Source organism: Macaca mulatta, chromosome 6 (assembly GCF_049350105.2).
Source record: "Macaca mulatta isolate MMU2019108-1 chromosome 6, T2T-MMU8v2.0, whole genome shotgun sequence".
Lineage (NCBI taxonomy): Eukaryota > Metazoa > Chordata > Mammalia > Primates > Cercopithecidae > Macaca > Macaca mulatta.
In genome coordinates, this window is record NC_133411.1 from 80,617,462 (window position 1) to 80,636,045 (window position 18,584).

An 18,584-nucleotide genomic window follows, 5' to 3' on the forward strand; every position below is an offset into this window, starting at 1 on the left:
CTTGAGTGGAACATTAAAATGTGACCAGCCCAGTTTCTCAGTGCTTCTCCTGGGCAGAGGCATTTCATCATGGGCACAGTAGTCAGAGTCAGCTGGGCCCTGCCTCCTCCGGGACTGTGTGGTTTCCTGACTTAGGCCCATTAAACTGAGATGATAGTTATTAAATTGTGTTCAGATACTAAATCCATGGGTATGCATTTAATTAAGTCTGGGTTGTGTTTATAAATGGTGAGGGTTAGAAGCTCACCTAATTTTTTTCTTTGAAAAATAACGGTAAAGGAGGATTTTCCTTTATAGTGCATGTTTGTATTTATACTACATATTATATAATACACAATAATATAAATTACATATTTATACTATTTACTATATTGCTTGAACTTTTACAGTTAGAATATATCCATTTACTGTGTAATTTAACAGACATTTGGAAAAAGGTGACTGTCACATTTATGTTCAGAATTTTTAAAAATAGCATGGAAAGGTTCATTTCAAAGAAAGCTCTGGACACTGTATTAGCCCGTTTTCGTGCTGCTGATAAAGACATACCCAAGACTGGGTGATTTCAAAACAAAGAGGTTTAATGGACTCACAGTTCCACGTGGCTGGGGAGGCCTCACAATCATGGTAGAAGGCGAAAGGCACATCTTACGTGGAGGCAGGCAAGAGAAAGAATGAGAACCAAGTGAAAGGGGAAACCCCTTATCAAACCATCGGATCTTGTGAGACTTATTCACTACCACGAGAACAGTATGGGAGAAACAGCCCCTATGATTCAATTATCTCCCACTGGGTTCTTCCCACAACATGCGGGAATTATAGGAGCTACAATTCAAGATGAGGTTTGGGTGGGGACACAGTCAAACCATATGAGAGGCACTGATTAAAAAGACTTTATAGCAGACTGTCCATAATCATACTTTGCAGAGGTAACCTCTGATGATACTTAGATGTATGGCATTTCATCCTTTTTTGTTCTCCTAAAGATATACACATATACACATATACAGAATTACATATTTGCTGTTTTGAAACTATCCTCTGCTCTTTCACCTAAAAATATATTATAAATGCCTTTGCATTTGTGGAAATATATATGCATATACATACATGTACCTACCTAATATACGAAATATGAAATAAATTTTAAAGTGGGAAAGTATTTCATTGTTACTTGACCCTGTTAATCCCAGATTTTTCTAATATAAACAATACTGAAAGTAATATTCCTGTCCAAACATTTTTGTGCTTGTGCCCTGTTACCATCGTGGGATAAACCCGCATATAAAAAATTGCTGGATCAAAGGGCATATCTTTTCAAAGGCTTTCCACGCCTATTGCCAAATTGCTCTCCAGAAAAGTTGTACTGTTTCTTCCTCCCTCCAGCAGTGTGTGACAGTTCATTTCCCCATGCTCCAGACAATGCGGACATTAGAATTCTTTTTACTCTTTACCAATTTGATAGGCAAAAATGAAATGGTGATTCGTTTTTATTTGATAGGCAAATATAAAATGGTGCATTATTACTTTTGTTAAAGAAATTATATCCTCGTATTTTTCCTGTTGGACTGTTTATCCTTTCTAATTTAGTTGTAGCATTTCTTCATGTTAAGAATACCAATTATTAGTCTTTCATAATGTTACAAAAGTTTCTCAGTTTTAATTTTTCTCAATTTGGTTTACTTCTAAAGATTTTAATTTGTCTGTAGTTAAACTTGTCAGTCTTTTTCTTTATGGTTTCTACCACTCATGACATTTGCTACACTATTGATTACATGTTTTGTGGTATATTTCATAGATGGAATATAAGCTCGTACATACCCTGAGTCAGTTCAGATTCCAGACTGAGTGCTGTGTGTGCTAAATAGCTTTGAAAGAATAATGGGATTTCTGCTAGAATTATAACAGAGATCCTGAGTGTTAAGAGCCTCAGAGGTACTCACAGGTATCCAGAAAACATAGATGTTCACAGGGAATAAAAGCTTTATAATGTGTCTCCTAAACGTCACTGAAACATCGGTGTGGCACATGGGTATATTCTAGAGATAATCAATATATTCCATCCCACACGTTCTTTTTACCACGTGACTTTGACCCTCGTCTCATGGAGAAGTGGGGTCTGCTCTCTCTCTCCTTGAATCCGTGCATTCTTGGCAGTACGGAGGAGGTGACACTGTGTGACTTCAGAGGATGAGTTATTAGAAGGCACCAAGCTTCTTCCTGGTCCTATTGGTACACTTGCCTTTGAATCCCTGGTCCTCCAGATAAGTCTGACGGCACTGAAGCCACAGTGAGAAAGCGTAAACTAGCCCACAGGGAGAGACCCCACAGAGGGAACTCGAACTAATTGGGAAAGATGTACAAGAAATTATCATGTAGTGTGATAGGAACTATACCTAACATTGTCATAACATATAAGAAGAGACCCGACCTAGCCTTGGGGGTCAGAGGAAGCTTCCTGGGGGAGATGATGCAGAGACTGAGTGAGATCTGAAGGACAAGTAGCAGCAGGGGATGTAGGGCAGACTTAGCATGGAGGGAACTCCAACCAGAGGTGGCAGCAGGTGTGACTAAGGCCTGGAGGCAGGGGTGAGTTGGACTATTAAAGGGAAAGGAAATAGTTCAGTGTGGCTGAGAATGGAGCAGAAATGATACAGAGATGAGTGATGAAGCTGGAGAGGTTAGAAAGGAATAGATGATGAAGGACCGTGTTTATCAGTCTGAGAAGTAGACAGAAATGTGTGTATTTTCAGCAGAAATTTTTATCATTAGCATTTCCAGGCCTTGCTAGGATTTAGATATAAAATGTGGGACTTGGACAGTCTGGGTATTTTTCTATATGTTTTTTCGTAAAAGTGAATTCCATCTGTCTTTGTTTGCCCTTCCTGGGGGTACTTTTACTCATTCCATGGGAAACTGTGCCTTTGTCTTTAAGCCCTTGGCCTAGAGCTTAGATTCTCAATGGGGGCTATGTCCCATTCTCCTTTGTGCCCCCAGAGTGCCTAGGACAAAGACAGCCCTTGTCCTGGTCAATGCTTGCTGCTTTGTGGTGTCTTAACTTGCCCATCCCTGTCCTCCCTCTCTCTCTTTTTTCTTCTCCTTTCCCCTCCTTTCCCTACTCAGAACTTCTTTGTAGTCAACCCACACATATGAATCACAGTAGCATCTCCCAAAGGGGAAACCCCCCCTGCCAACCAGCTGGTCCAGCCTCATTCCATTAACATTGCTGAGTGTGAACTTCCCCGTTACACAACCGATTTCATTATGTATGGGACTCAGATGCTGCCCCTGAAGAATTCTGAAGGAGGGCATTTGGGAGTACAGCCCAGTGTGGCTAAGCACACCTCTCTCATTTGGCCAAACTCCTCCAAATCCTCATCTTTCCCATCATCTTCTGTCTTGTTTTCCTTTTCCTAGAGAATCTGATTTTTTGCCTTCAAGTCCCATTTATTGTCAAGTATGTGTATCTTGGCCTCAGAGTAAAAAGAAGAACTTATCCAATTGATGAGAAAGATAGGCTCCCCATAGTGTGCTTAGAGAAAAAGATCAGTTCAAGATAGAGAAATTACAGAGTTTAGAGCTCGAATGATGGAAATCCTTTAGACCAAGGTTGAACAAACATTTTCCTTAAAGGACCAGATGTTGAATGTTTAGGCTTTGTGGGTCATAAGGTTTCTATCACAACTCTGCCTTTGTAGCGAGAAAACAGTCATCGGTAGTACCTAAACAAATGGCCATGGCTGTGTCCCAGCACAATGTCACTTATAGTAGCAAGTTGGGGGTTAATTGGGCCACAGACCATAGTTGGCCAACAACTCCCAATCTAGACCAACTATCTCATTATACAGATGAGGACACTGAAGCCCAGAGGAGATGTGTTCCAGTTCATCCCCAGGGCTCCTGACCCTTGGTCCTCTGTCCTTTCCACCACTCTAGTCCTTAAGTCTTGCCTGTTCCACTTTGACTTGTATTCTCACCACTGCTCACCCCCAGCCAGTTTGTCCCACCCTTTGAAACTTCCCAACACTTAGGAACTGAACCAAGGTATCAGAACCTTAAAAGCTGTGAATACTTTCCAAGGCTTCCTGTAGTTTCTAAACTCAATCTATGCTTGTGGAATGATGAACCCCAACTCCAATGGATTGTGTGTGTGTATCACCCAATGTACAGAAACATGCACATCTCCAGATAGGCTGTAAAACACTGACAAATGGATCTTGCTGAAATTAAGAAAACAACTTTTTCTGGGTTGCTCAAATCCAACCGAAATGTCTACATTTTTAGGAAGAAGTCTTTTACATAATGCAAATATGAAGAGGCTGAAGATGAAAAGCAAAGTAAACAAAGCAAGGAAACCTAGCTGAGTCAGTGGTTGGACATTCCAAACTGCTTAGCGTGCTGTTAATGACTTAAAAGGCAAGAGGGACAAGGGAAATAGTTCCCACAAAGAGGACTGTTTTGTCTCATGTCTCAGCCAAAACAGGCCCTGAGACTTGAATGGTCTGAAGAGTGTTCTCCATTATATAACAATTTATCTGTCCTATTAAAAATAGGTGCCTTGAAGCTGTTTCTTCAAAATGCAGAAGGGGGATGGCAGAACATTCGTAAAGGCTTAAGCAAAGGCACTGCTGGCTCTTCTCTGACCTGGGACCACAACAGCAAATGGCCTGGTTTGATAGAACAGCAATGAATAACAAGGTTCTCCTAGGCCCAAGGGTCTGTTCTAACTGCTAGACCATTGCCAGCAATCAGGAACAGTGGCTATGGATATGCAGCAGAGAACAAATCTTACCTGGTGTATTCATCTATTCTCACATTGCTATAAAGAGATACTTGAAACTGGGTAATTTATAAAGAAAAGAGGTTTAATTGGCTCATGGTTCTGTGGGTTGTATAGGCTTCTGCTGCTAGGGAGAAACTTACAATTGTGGCAGAAGGCAAAGGAGAAGCAAGCACATCCTCACATGGTCGGCAAGAACTCACTATCATGAGAATAGCAAGGGAGACGTCTGCCCCCATGATCTAATCACCTCCCACCAGGCCCCTCTGCCAACCCTGGGGATTACAATTTGACATGAGATTTGGGTGGGAACATGGAGCCAAACCATATCACCTAGGCATAAAGTGGTGACATCTTTCATTCCCTATTGGCCACGTCAGCCATTCTCCCAAAACAAATATTAATCAATTTCAGTGGGGTCATCTTCAAAACGGCTCAACAGCATTCAAAAGTATTAATTAGTGTATAAAATGGCATGGAGCTATATGGGGGTTGGGGGAAGAATCATATGTATTCTAATGATGACTTAAGGATTATGTGAAGTGACTATCCTGATGATGACCTTTGGCAGCTACTGTAGTGAAAATAAACAGGAATCTCCTTCTCTGACTCTGCTCCAGCCATTTTTAAAAATTTGATTCTCAGCACCAAAAATCTCTCACCAACCAGGAAGTCAAAGGAAAAGGGCAACTGACCAAAGGTAACAAAACTCATTCTTAAAAAGGAGGAATTTAAGCTAATGTACCCCTCCCCCAACCCAGGGGACTTACCCAGATTTGTGCCAGTGCCTCCTAGACATTTTAACTTTGTATTTATTTTCACATTTATTTAATAAAAGAGCCAAATTCCCTATTGTTATTATAGCATCAAGAGAAACTTAATTGGCAATCCTGCATACCTCTGGTGAAAAGTGAATAAAAGGGCAAATAGAAGAAATACAAGCAAAAAGGAATAAAAAGTCTCTATTCACTATGCATAAACCAAGAAAACAGTAATCCTTCTTGAAAAGATTCTTGAAAAATCTCCATTAAAAAGGAGGATTTTTTTTTTCTCCAAACCTTCAGAAACTGTTAATTATAACATTTTACATAATATAATAAGGGAGAAAAACTTTCCTGAATGCCTAATATGCTGGACATCTTACTTAGATTATTTTACTTAATTCTCATCTCCTTTCTGGAAGATCGTTGTTATCCCCATTTTACAGATGAGAAAATTGAAACTCAAAAAGGTTATGTATTTTGATCCATGTCACAAACCAGTAAATAACTCTAGATTTAGAGTCCAACCCCCAACTCCCTGCACTTTCTCTAGCACAACACTGACTCTGATGAAATAAAGGGAAAAAAATGTCCCATACATATTAGATGACCACAATACTTGTGATAGGAGGGAAGGTAGAGATCAAATTCATTATTTAAAAAACAAGTATTAGTCCTATTTCAAAGTTATAGATAACGAAAGGCATGAAGTTTAAGGTTCCATTGAAAGTCACTAGTGACACCAATAAAAACTCAAAACTCTCAAATTCCCAATTCACATTTTTTGTCCAGTAGGTCACATTGATTTAGACACTTTGGAGACATCTGAGATGACCAACAGACAACAAATTTAAAAATGAGTGTGAACCTCAACAAAAGTGCTATCACTCAAATCTCACATCCAGACCATGATTAATGCCACCGTAAATATTAACGAAATGTAAAATGCTCACTAGAACACAGTCATCAATAATGCAGCATTTATGGGTGGACAATCACAAATAATATTTTTATTATTGGTGAGAAATTTCTTTCCCTTTATTTAAATCCATTAAAGAATGATTTCAACACTTTGGAATGCAGGTCTTAAAGGTTTGTTTTACATTGTATGGGAGAAAACATGGCCTCACTATTATTATTTTTATGCAACTTGTGCATAACTGGCCTTAGATTCCTTTTTTTCTTTTCTTAATTTTATAAGATACTGATAATGCCTCTCATTTAATGAAATAAACGTGACATATTCCTTTGCATTGGATGGTAGGGTATGTGGCCTAAAACACATCTTGAATTGAAAGTCTCCATTTTATTTTGTGCAGATATAGAAAGATGCTAATATGTAAATATTGACAGTGAGAAATGACCACTGGACTATTTAGCAGACATGCTAACACAAATAAAAACTATATGCAAAAACATATGTAAATCAAACCGTTTTGCATATGTACAACCCCCAAATTGACTTGACTTGACTAGCTGTTGGACATTTTATAGACATGGCTTAGGTCCACTGTCTTGTCAGAATGAAAAAAGCAAAGATATTCAAGTCATCTAAGTTTTTCTCTATATAATAGGGAGAATGCCACATTCATATTTTTATAGTGAGAATTAAATATTGCAATAGATATAAAGTGTTAGGAAGTTCTAATAGGTAGCCACCCGAGGTGGTTGTAATTACTGTTGTTATTGCTATTTCTACTGCTATTATTACAACACAGCCTTCACTCAGTCACCCTAGTGGATCAGTCAGTATGATGCATACAGTGACGTGTAGCAAGACAGTCACCCTATGTGAGGTAAAAGAGGCCACAGTCCAGAAAACTACTAAGGAAGGTGCAAACACTGCCACTCTTCCTTTCTTAGATTAGGGAGGTCAAAACTTCCCAATTCCATTCTTGAGTTACCAGTTCCTGAAAAACTAAGAGAATAGTTGCTAAACCTCAAGAAATATGCTTTGAAAGGCAAGTGTCTCCGAAATAAAAACTGTTTTCTTAAACCTAATTTGAATAAGAAACTGTAATTCAGAACATTCCAAGTGGAAGATCTATGAATTATGCAGAAGAATAAATTGCCTTCTTTGAAGGTAAAGGCCCTTGATGTGGTGACCGTCTGACAACAGACTACTGATAGTCGTTCCAAAGACTTTGTCCTTTTCAGTCTATTCTCAGTGTTTCATAACTCAATACAGAAACTTACCTGAAAAGTAGACTTCTGAGCCAGCTGGGCTTAATGAAGTTTTGGCCATATTGGGTTGGAATGCAGGCATAACTTTGATTCATACTAAAGCTGGTCCAGAGTGCATACTGGACTTGCATCTTTCTGTCTATACTTGAAATTGTCTTCCCATCCATATCTCTTTAAAGAGATTTCAAAGCCATAGACACCTCAGAAATTTCTCCTCCCCACTCTAAATTTTCCCAGCTCCTGTCTGTAATCCTGGGCACAATATCAGACCAAAGGTAGATGTTTGATCCAAGCAAGGCCAATCAGATTTAATCTCCCAGGGACATGGAATTAAGACCCAGAAATTGGGTTGGTCACCTCTGCAGAGGGGAGATAGAAGATCATGAAAACTCTGGGACTAGGATGGCTATTCACAGGGGGTTATGAAAACTCCCTGTAGTTAGAGTCAAGAAGAAAGTCTTCGGGTAAAGAAAGATGAAGTGAGCATGTGGGGAAATGGACAAGAGATGGACCCTTCCAGCGACTTTCCAGTTCCCAGAAGGCTTTGCTATCTTTCCTGTGTGTTTCTATGGGATCCCTTTGCATTCTTATAAACTCCCTATTCACTTGAGCTTCCTTGAAAGAGTTTCTGTTCCCCAAACCCAACAGTTCCTTGACTAAAACATCCTTTAGCCACACTGGCATTTTATTTTGAACTCACCCTCTCCTTGCCCTAGTCTCCAGAGGCTGCAGTCACCTTCTACGTTAGGGAGTGCCTAACTGGTAACTGCCTTGATTGCTGACGAGAAATGGGAAAGAGGCAGACACAGAAACTGGTGAGAAGTAAACAGTGAGTAACACCAAGGAGAAGATCAAAGTTCTGTCCTGCCCTAAACAAGGTGGGGCACTGCTACTACCTTTGAAACAGGTTGTCCTTTCTCATCTGCCTCAGGTAGGTCTTTGGTTCTTTCAGTAACATTTGGAGCAAGAACTAAAGGAATCTTTGCAGCTCAGCCTCGTCCTTTTATTTCAAGAGGAAGATTGATATATATTGACCCCAACACAGATACACACACACATAAACAATATTATCTGTCCTAATAGATAACAAATCTCTACAACATTTAAACTAACTATTGTAAGTAATTCATAAGAAAGTCTTACCTGAAGAGGAAGCAGAATTGCTCATGATTAAACAATATCACAGAAGGGACCTAGGTACAAAAGAGAAGAAAGAGTGATTTCAAAATAGAGAAAGAAGTTGTTTTTGTTTGTGTGGTGTTTATAATTCTATTGAAAATGGAGACTCGATGATTGAAAGAGTGTGGTTCGTTGGAAAGATCCTTGGACTTGGAATCAAGGAGCTTATTATTAGGAAGAAAGATGAGACAAGTGCATAAATAGAACCAGGCAACAATAAACCAACAAATATCATGAGAGAAGGACACAAAGAGGTGTGGAGCTTTGGAAAAAGGGAGATATTACTTCCACATGGAAGTGAATGTGGAAGGTTTCATGGTAAAAGGCAGAACCAAAGGATTAATTTTAGGCAAACTAGTGGGACCATGGAATAGATATTGTCTGGACCACAAAGCTTTGATAGGAATATTTGGAACATGGTGCTTCAAATGACTACCACCAGAAGAAGGTTGACTTCCTCATCCCACAATATATGTCTTTGTGGCCATATCTACTATGGGGACCCAGGGTCGAATATCTAAATTTCAGTGTTAACACCTCTAGGAAAGAAATTAGGAAGAGCATTACTATCAGGAAAAAAGGTGATGACTGACTGGCTGTGGCAGTTTTCCTGGGGATTAGGGTGTGCAGAGGGTGAAAAGGGAGAGTGAACTGAAAATGAAAACAAGCAGATGCTATGCATTTCTCTAGACGTTGAAACCTTCCCCCAAAGCTCCTGTGCCTTTTGAGGTTATATGTGCAAGACTGTGAGGGGATGCTCTTCCATTGGTCAGTGAACGAATTAGGAGATTATTTGGAAGTGTCCATATAGTTGCCTCAGCCTAGAATCTACAGGGTTCACCAGTCCAGGACAGGCTTTTAGGTTGGTCTCTCCATTCCTGTACTACGAGTTTTCCATACTGCATGTGACACAAGAATTCAAGCCCCTTGGCCCCATCCTGTGCCACAGAACTGGGGTCTGACTGGCTCTCAATCAACTGTTTCAATATGGCCTAGAGCAGGGAGCCGAAGTCTATGCCACTCTAGGGATGGGATGGAAATTTTCTTTGCCCCATTCATGAGAACGTTTTTGGTTCTCAGCTTTGTCCTGAGAACGCAGTTCTGGCTTTCTCTGATGCATGAGGCCAGATGACTTCCACTCCCACATTGGCTATAAACCTTTTCCTTTAAGCCACACATCCTCTCTATCACCACAGGCCATGTGGCCCCCACTTCCCCTCACCATTACAGTTTCCTCTTTATCTCTGCTCTTTGAAACTTCCCTTCTTTTTTTTATGAATTCAACTAGGTATTTTAATTTTTTTAATGTTTAAAAGTATATTTATGCATTAAAACTGGGGTGGGGGGGTGGTCCATGGAAGCTCAGTCCACTATCTTGGCTGAAAGTCCTTTTTAGCTAATAAGTGGCAGAGCTGAGTTTCAAATCTAGATATTCTGACTCTAAAACCAAGGTTAGTTTTTTATGATAACATGTATCTTCCAAGGAATCTCGATAAGGCCGAAAGACTATCCAAAGTGAATTTGAACAAAGAATAGATAGAGGCAAACTCATGGAATGATTACCCCCAAAAGCTATTATGGGCTAAAATATTTGGGAAGTTTTCAGAAAATGGCAAGAAATGAAGCTCTGTCATGAGTTAGGATATTCTAAAGACTGTCTGACCTTCTGAATATGGCAGAAGGCAGCTTGCCTCTCACAACACTCTCCTATGTGAACAGGGGTCTAACTCCACCTGGTAATTTCTACACCCTTCTTGGCTATAGCAGGAAGGAATCATTGTATGCAGATGCTCTTCTCATCACTCACATATTCATCTGCCTGTGCACATACATCTTGATGCAAACCCGAGATGATGTTAAGAGCATGGGCTGTGCTCTGAGAAGATGTGAAGAAGTCATGTAACCTGGTGTCTCTTGGGGGACAGGCAGAAGAAATATGAGAAACATAGATACTCCTTAAAAAAGAAGGCCTTTGTCCCCAGCTGCTACCACCTCAGGGAGGCTGCCACATTCTTTGTACCAAGTTTCCACACACTAGACAGCAAAATCTCATCACAAACACAGCTATATTTATTATTCATTTTTTTCCATTTCCACTAATGCTACCTTCTATAATGCAAGTAATTGAGTATTGATTGAATATTGACTATACTATAACAATTCAGTTAACTGACTTGCCTGGGAAATGGAGTGCTTGGTTAAGTGAGTTTCCTGTTTCTAAATAATTTAGGAGGTTGGAACCTACCTCTGAAATTTTCTTTCATGCATGTGTAGATATATTGATTGACTTAAATTAATAAACATCAAGTACAAAATATGAGAGCATAGGCTTTGGCACAAGCTTGAATATGCATCAAGACTTTGCATCTCATTGGCTGCATGATTTTGGAATACTTGTTAATTCCTGAGCCCTGGTTTCTTATAGATTGAAGATAACCTCATTTCCTAGGATTATTGTGAAGATTTTATTAGATCATGTATGAAGAATGCTTGGCAGAAGTCCTGATGTAGAATTCATGTCAACAAGTAGCACCTATTATGATTATTATTGTTATTATGAAACTGAAACTGTCTCATTTCAGGGGAGGCTCCCACAGCATGACAGATCCAAGGTAGACTCGGAGCAACAGACAATCAAAGTCATTTGGAAAAAGTGAGGTTGGAAAATGAAACCAACAATTGGCCTATGGATTTGCACAAGAGAAAGTAAGCAAGTAAAGACTAGATCCTGGGCACCCTTTTGGTGCCTGAGCTTACTTTGCTTGAGTCAATACCCTGAAGCCCATGTGGTTTGTTGTTGACAAAGAAGAGAATTCCTTGTCTTTATCAGATGCAAATCCCCAAGAGGTTCAATTTAAGAACCATTTCTTGGACTGGCTACTATAATCCAGCAGTTGGAGCCAAGATTATCTTCTGTGTGATTATAGCCTGGTTGGAAGAATCATGGCCTGAGTCTAGCTAAGGAGATTCAGACTGTTGTCACTTATGGAATCCCAGCTAATGAACTCTCACACAGCAGGACATGGTTTGAGGTACATCATAAGACATTTATTCTTTAGAAAAGCCACCCCTCTTTGGCTGTTCCAGTCCACCTTCCAGAGCCCCTCTCTGGTTTCCCACACACAGTGTTTGTTCCTCTGGGCATTGCTTCTCAGGAGGCTGGGGAAAAAAAAATATTGGTCTTCCAAGGTTACTGAACTTATCTCTTTTCCCTTGCTATACAAACAACATGTGTGAAGGCCACCCAGACTTTTGCAATTAAAGAGGAACTTGCAGGGAAGGGTATGGCCAAGGCTGTTTCATAGTCTGCCAAGTCAAGGCTCAAGTTGCCTCTGTGGGAGAACTCCCCTGCCATTGCTAACTAAGCAGCCTGTCTGTCCATGGGAGCAGTGGGTATATGGGACTGGGAGCTCAAGTCCCAGGTCATTTTTCCACCACTGGGAAATGTTTTGAGCTCTGCCAGCATCTGCTCATGGGCCACAAGTTGAAAGTGATTTCACATTCGCAACAGAGATTCAAACAAGGAACATCCAACAAATCCTGGTGACCTGCAGCAGTGGTTCTCAGTGTGCCCTGGACCACTAGCAGCAGCATTACCTGGGAAATGGTTAGAAATGCAAATTATTGGTCTCCACCCCATTCCTACCTACTGATTCAGAAACTCTGAGGGTTGAGCCCAGGAAGTGGTTTTAAAAGCCCTCCGGGCAATTCAGATGCAGGCTAAAGTTTGAGAACCACTGGCCTAAGGAGCTCTGGCAGTGGGAATGAAGAAAATCATTGCAGGGGTCTTAAGAAAACCCAGGTGTGGCTAAACAGATATGCCTGTCCCCATTTCCCACCTACCCCCTACCCCCACCCCCATGATCTAAGAAAGCAAAAGCTCCTCGAGGCAGTTGATGTGTTAGACAGAGGAAATATGTGAGAGGAACACACTTGAGCCTCCTGCCTGAGTGGTGTTCAGCATCTGTCCTCATTTGCTCACTTATTCATTAATTTTGTCATTCCTATATGGAGGTTTGTGTTTGTTCTCCATAAATAGCCATCATTGTGTACAGGATTATCCAACTAGCAAGGTGGGGAGGTGATCCAGTATGGGCAGGGGAGAGAGAGAGAAGCAGCACCAGTCCTGAAGGTCAGAACCAGACCTCAAAACATCTCCACTAGTCCACGGCTCAGAGGAGAAAAGAAGACTGGATATAAAGGGAAGGCAAGCAGAAAAGAGAATGGATGAAGGAGTGGGCATGGGCAGACCCACTCCAACATTTGCAGAACCAGGGGCAAAATTACAAATGGAGATCCATGTACCATGTATCTAAACATTTAAAATGTATAAATCAGTGAACATCAAGTGAACAGACTATTAAGTAAATTATGTAATATTTTCTTATCTTGACAAATATATCTTCATAGCAAACTGGAAGCCCAGGCTTGGTCAATTTAGAATTCCTGGACTCCTCAGAGTTACAGAATGCAATAATGCAAGGAGGGTGGTCACCTAGCTCAGTCTCTGGCCCACGACCTGCTCCCATTCTCTTCCCACCCTGGCTCTGTCCCCATACCATGAAGGGCTTCATTGAAATGCATAAATACACGAGCCCGTACATCCAAGCTCCATCCACACCTCTTGTAAACATCTTCTCTTGGTGACCCCTCAGACCTAGGAGTACCTTAGCACCACAGGCTGGTATAGGGGAAGATATCCATGCAGGCTCTGGAAATAGGATCATGCCTTTTGGGTGGAGAATTCTAGGGTCCCAGTTTCTTGGAGCATGGTCTTGCAGGGAAGCAGACGCTAGTCACAATTCCTTGGCCTGTGGATTCGTCAACCCACGGGAAGGGTAAGAAAAACAGGCGCAGATTCTCTGAAGCATGGGTCCAGGACAAGGACCACCTTGCCCAGGTTCGAGCATACAACCAGATAGAAAAGAGGAGGAAAGGTCAAAGATGTAAGACAGAGGGAAGGAAATAACAGGTGAAAAAGACTTTAGAAGAAAGTCTTCATAAAGTGGCTTTTATTGATACCTATGTACCTTGAGGGACCTGATGTTTCTCTGGGCATCAAGAGAATGGGAATGATTCTTCCTCCGAATTAGCCTAACTCCCAAATGGTGGGGAGAAGTAAATGTCTATGCCTGCTTCATGTTTTATTCTTTTGCATAAATTACAGTGCAGAGACTAGAGACATCTAATTTTCCTGTCATAATAACCATAGATCTACTATAACTCTCTATGCTACACATTAAAGGGAAGGAAAAGAGAGAGGGAGGATGGAAGTTAGTCAATGATCAGAGACAAGAAGTTTCTCTGGTTGAAACAAAAGAATATTTCAGGAGACAAACAACTGAGAAGCAAGTTTACACAGAAAATTGGTAACTTGATGCAGCATTTTGGGCTTTATCATGTGGGTTGGTTGTTACTTGTCTTAGCTTCTGATGTTGCAAAAATTTCATTTGTGAAGGTTTCTATGGCCAATTGTTTTGATGTAGATTACTTGAGTTTTGTTGTTTGCTGTTTAGCAGACATGAAATATGATCCATTTTCTCTGGGAATGTTTCATTTCCTGGAGCTGGAAATGCAATGGGGTTAGGTGAACTGCTCCATTTCTGAGTCATATGTTATGCTGCTGAAGTACAGGGCAATCCAGATCATAGCATTCTCGGACTTTCAGAATAATTCTTTTAATTTTTTCTCGGGAAAAAAATTACTTTCTAAGGATTAGAAAAAAATGATAGAAAAACATCATAAAAAATGTAAAACATCATGAAAAAATGTAAGATAAGTCAAACTTAGATATGTTACAAATATGACAAAACCAATAATTATAAACACTTTATATAAAAACTTATGCACATGTATTTTTAAAAATCATCAATGCTCCAATTTTAAAAACATAAAGATAATAGACCATTCACAAAGGAAAAATTACAATGACTAAAAAACATTTTAAGATATTCGAAATGACGTAAGATAAAATTAGATTATATTAATTGATATCTCATTTCAAATATGTTTACAAATACGTCAACGTCCTTAAAAAATGTCCACGGCCTTGACCTGGGCAATTTTTTCCTAAGGACATATTAAAAATGTGGAAAAATATTCATAAAGAAGTGATCTTTGCAGGATTCTTTGAAATAGAATTTTTTTAAAAAACACTGTCTCTGCTCTGTCAGAGTTCACTCATGCTCTGGATCTTACACTTTGGCTCAACTCTTTGGGGATTTCATTCATTCAGTTATTCTCTTATGTATCATCAATCTCTTTCTACTAAACACAAATATGCTTGGTATCCCATAAATGTTCAAATCCTTTTTTGACCCCACATCTCTGTCAGGCTTCTACTCTACTCCTCTGCTTCTCTTTATGGGAAACTCAAGAGCTATCCCCACATATTCCCTCCATGTCCTCACATCCCGCTCACTGAACTGCATTTCCTTGTCAACATTGCAGGTGACCTCCCTCTTTGCAAATCCAACGAACAGTATTACAATGTTTAACCTATGTCTTCTGTACTTTTCTTTGTCTTCCAGGACACCAGTCCTGTTTTTCTGTTACCTCAGTGGCCACTCTTTATTGTGCTGCTTTGCTGAATCTCCCTTCTTCGTCCAGCTTTTAAAGAAGAGAACTCCTTCAGGGTTCAGTAAAAACATCTTCTCCATCCATATTTATTTCCTTAGGTGATCTCATCTAATTCTATAGTTTCTGATGTCATCTTATACCAATGACTCCAAAATTTACATCTCTGGATTGAACCTCTCCTCTGGAACCTCGACTCATATAGCCACCTGCCTACCTGATATTAACACTTGAGTATCTCTGCCATTTTAAACTTTAGATATCCAAAGCAGACCGCTTAATCCCATCTCCCTCTTCCCAAATACCCAGATCTCCCCCTACGTTTCCCATCTCCTTAAATATCTCCATCTGCTCAATTATTAAAATGAGATAATTGTGTGTCATCCTTGACTCCTCCCACTCTTCAAACTCCACATCCAAACAATCAACAAATTTCATTGGTGCTACTTCCAGAATATGTCTTACATTTGACCACTTTCTTCCTTCTGCACTGCCACTGCCACCCTCTTAGTCCAAGTCACCACTTGCTTCTGCCTTAACTAAGTTGATTTTCTTCTAAATGGTCTTTCTACCTCTATGCTTGCCCCTACCCCTACAATCCTTTCTTTAAGAAACACCAAAATTTTTAAAATGCAAATCAGAGAATGGCTGTCCATTTCACTTAGAATAATTACTGAATTATTACAATGGATGGCTAGGCCATGCATGCTCCATCTCCTGTTTGGTGGTCTGACTTTATCTCATAGCAACTGCCTGCAAGCTCACTCCAGATCTGCCCACTCCTTCCTATGCTACTTCCTGGAACACAGATTTATGCACATGTGCCCACACAGCGGTGCTCTCACTGTGGTCATCCATAAGACACAGAATGTAAGCTTTGAAGGACATGAAGTTAATTTATTTTTAAACACATTAAATGAGTTTATTAACATGCATCTTAAATTTGGCAACTGAACTCAAATTCCACATTAATTAGAAGTTACTTTTGGCTAAAACTGCCATGGCACAAATCATATTGAGGGTTTTTCTTCTTTCATGGAACATAAAGTCCTGAGGTAGCCCATTCAAGGCTGACAGGCACCTATTCACTATCAACTACGTCCTTAGTTTCTTCTATATTTTCACTCCTCCACCTTATATGGGGTTTCCAACCTCAAGGTCACCTCCTGGTCTCAGGGGGACTACTGAAGTTCCAGCCAAAATGTCCACATTCCAGAAGAGAGGAGGAAGATTGTTGGAATTCCATTTGAAACTAATGATGTAGGGTTTTGCAAAGGGGAAATATAAAGACAGATTGTCTTTCCATGATTTCTCACATAGGAAAGGAGGAAAAATTACATTGAAGGCAAAGGAAATACATTTCCTTCTATGCCAGAGACAAGGAATGAAAATTGAGAGAAGGAAGAAGGAAAGCTAATATTTTTAGCATCTTTATTTTGTACCAGGCACTTTATCTGCAATATTTCAGAACACCCCTTTAGGAAAGATGTGTGCTATGGGCTAAAGTGTGTCTCCCACCCCCACAAATTAATATGTTGAATCCCTAACCTTCAGTACCTCAGAATGTGACTACATTTGGATATACAGTCTTTAAAGAAGTACTTTATTAAAATTAGATCATTAGACTGGGCCCTAATCCAACATAACTGATGTCTTTATGAGAAGAGGAGATTAGGATGCAGTCACCCAAAGGGAAAACCATGTGAAGACACAGAGAAGACAGCCATCCACAAGTCAGGGAGAGAAGCCACAGAAGCAAACAACCCCACCAACACCTTCACCTTGGACTTCTAGCCCCCCAAAACCATGAAAGAATAAATTCCTGTTGTTTAAGCCACACAGTTGGTAGGACTCTGCTATGGCAGCGTTATCAAACAAACTCATGCAATTATGCCTATTGTTCAGATAAAGAGACTGACACTCCAAGAAGGCAACTTACTCAAGATCACAAGCCAGCAAGTGGCAGTGCCAAGATTCCCAAGTCCAGCCTCAAAGTCTGTGCCCTTCCATCCTGCCAGGTGATTCGCACTCACCTCTCCTCTTAACAGTTGAGAGTTTATTTCCCCCAAAGACTTAACTGGTCCACAATCTGTTCAGATGTTTTATTAGGAGGGGGGACACAAGAAACAAGTGTGGATCAGATAGAAAGAGGAATGTTCCAAGTTCAACTTCTGAAAACCAACCGACATGGCAATGAAAATCACTTGTGCACATGCATCATGTTCAGAAATACTTTAAACACTTGAAATCATCTGTCAACCCAGGTGGAAGATAATCAATGATTTATTCCCCATTTAACAAAACTGTAATTGTTTAGGAATTTTAGTCTCTTAGGTTCTGACATTCTGTTTACAGATCCTGATGATTTTAGAATTGTTGAGTCCACATGAAATTAGAAGGGCATTATTATTTTTACTTTTCCGTGGGCGACACTCTGCTCTGCTTATTTTGTGCCAAGCTGCCTTGATAGATTAATGACATTTCGAAGTAGCTTATCTTACTGATCAAACAGATGAACACCTAGAAATCCTCCTAAATTATAAATTAATGTCATCTGTGCACACAGACAAGGTCAGAGAAAGAGTCCAGCAGAGCTGGGCCTTACTAAGTGACAACAGCTGACTGATAAACTAATTGACACTGATGTGCAAATAAAGAATGGGGTTTTATGGAATAGCGTGGTATGTTAATTAGAAACTAAATCATAAGTTTCTGTTCAAGGTGGCAATTTGAGACCACATTATTATTTTCTCTTCACCCACAATTCTGCTAAAATGAACAAGAAAGCACAAAAATCAGAAAATATCTTTATCAATATGAAATGGGGAAAGATAACATGAAAAGCCAGATGTTGTGAACAATATTGGCCATATATAAAAGCAGAAGGAGACTGAGGACACCTCCACCTGCAAGTTACCATGTGTGTTCCACTTAGCTACTGCTGTGCAACTAAGCACCCCTGAACTTAGTGACTTAAAACAAGATCATTTATTTTGGTCATGAATCTTAATTTGGGCAAGACTTGGCAGGATCAGCTTATCTCTGCTCCACTGGAGAAGCTCAAAGGCTGGAGTATGGACCCATCTGGAGGCTCACTCATTCAC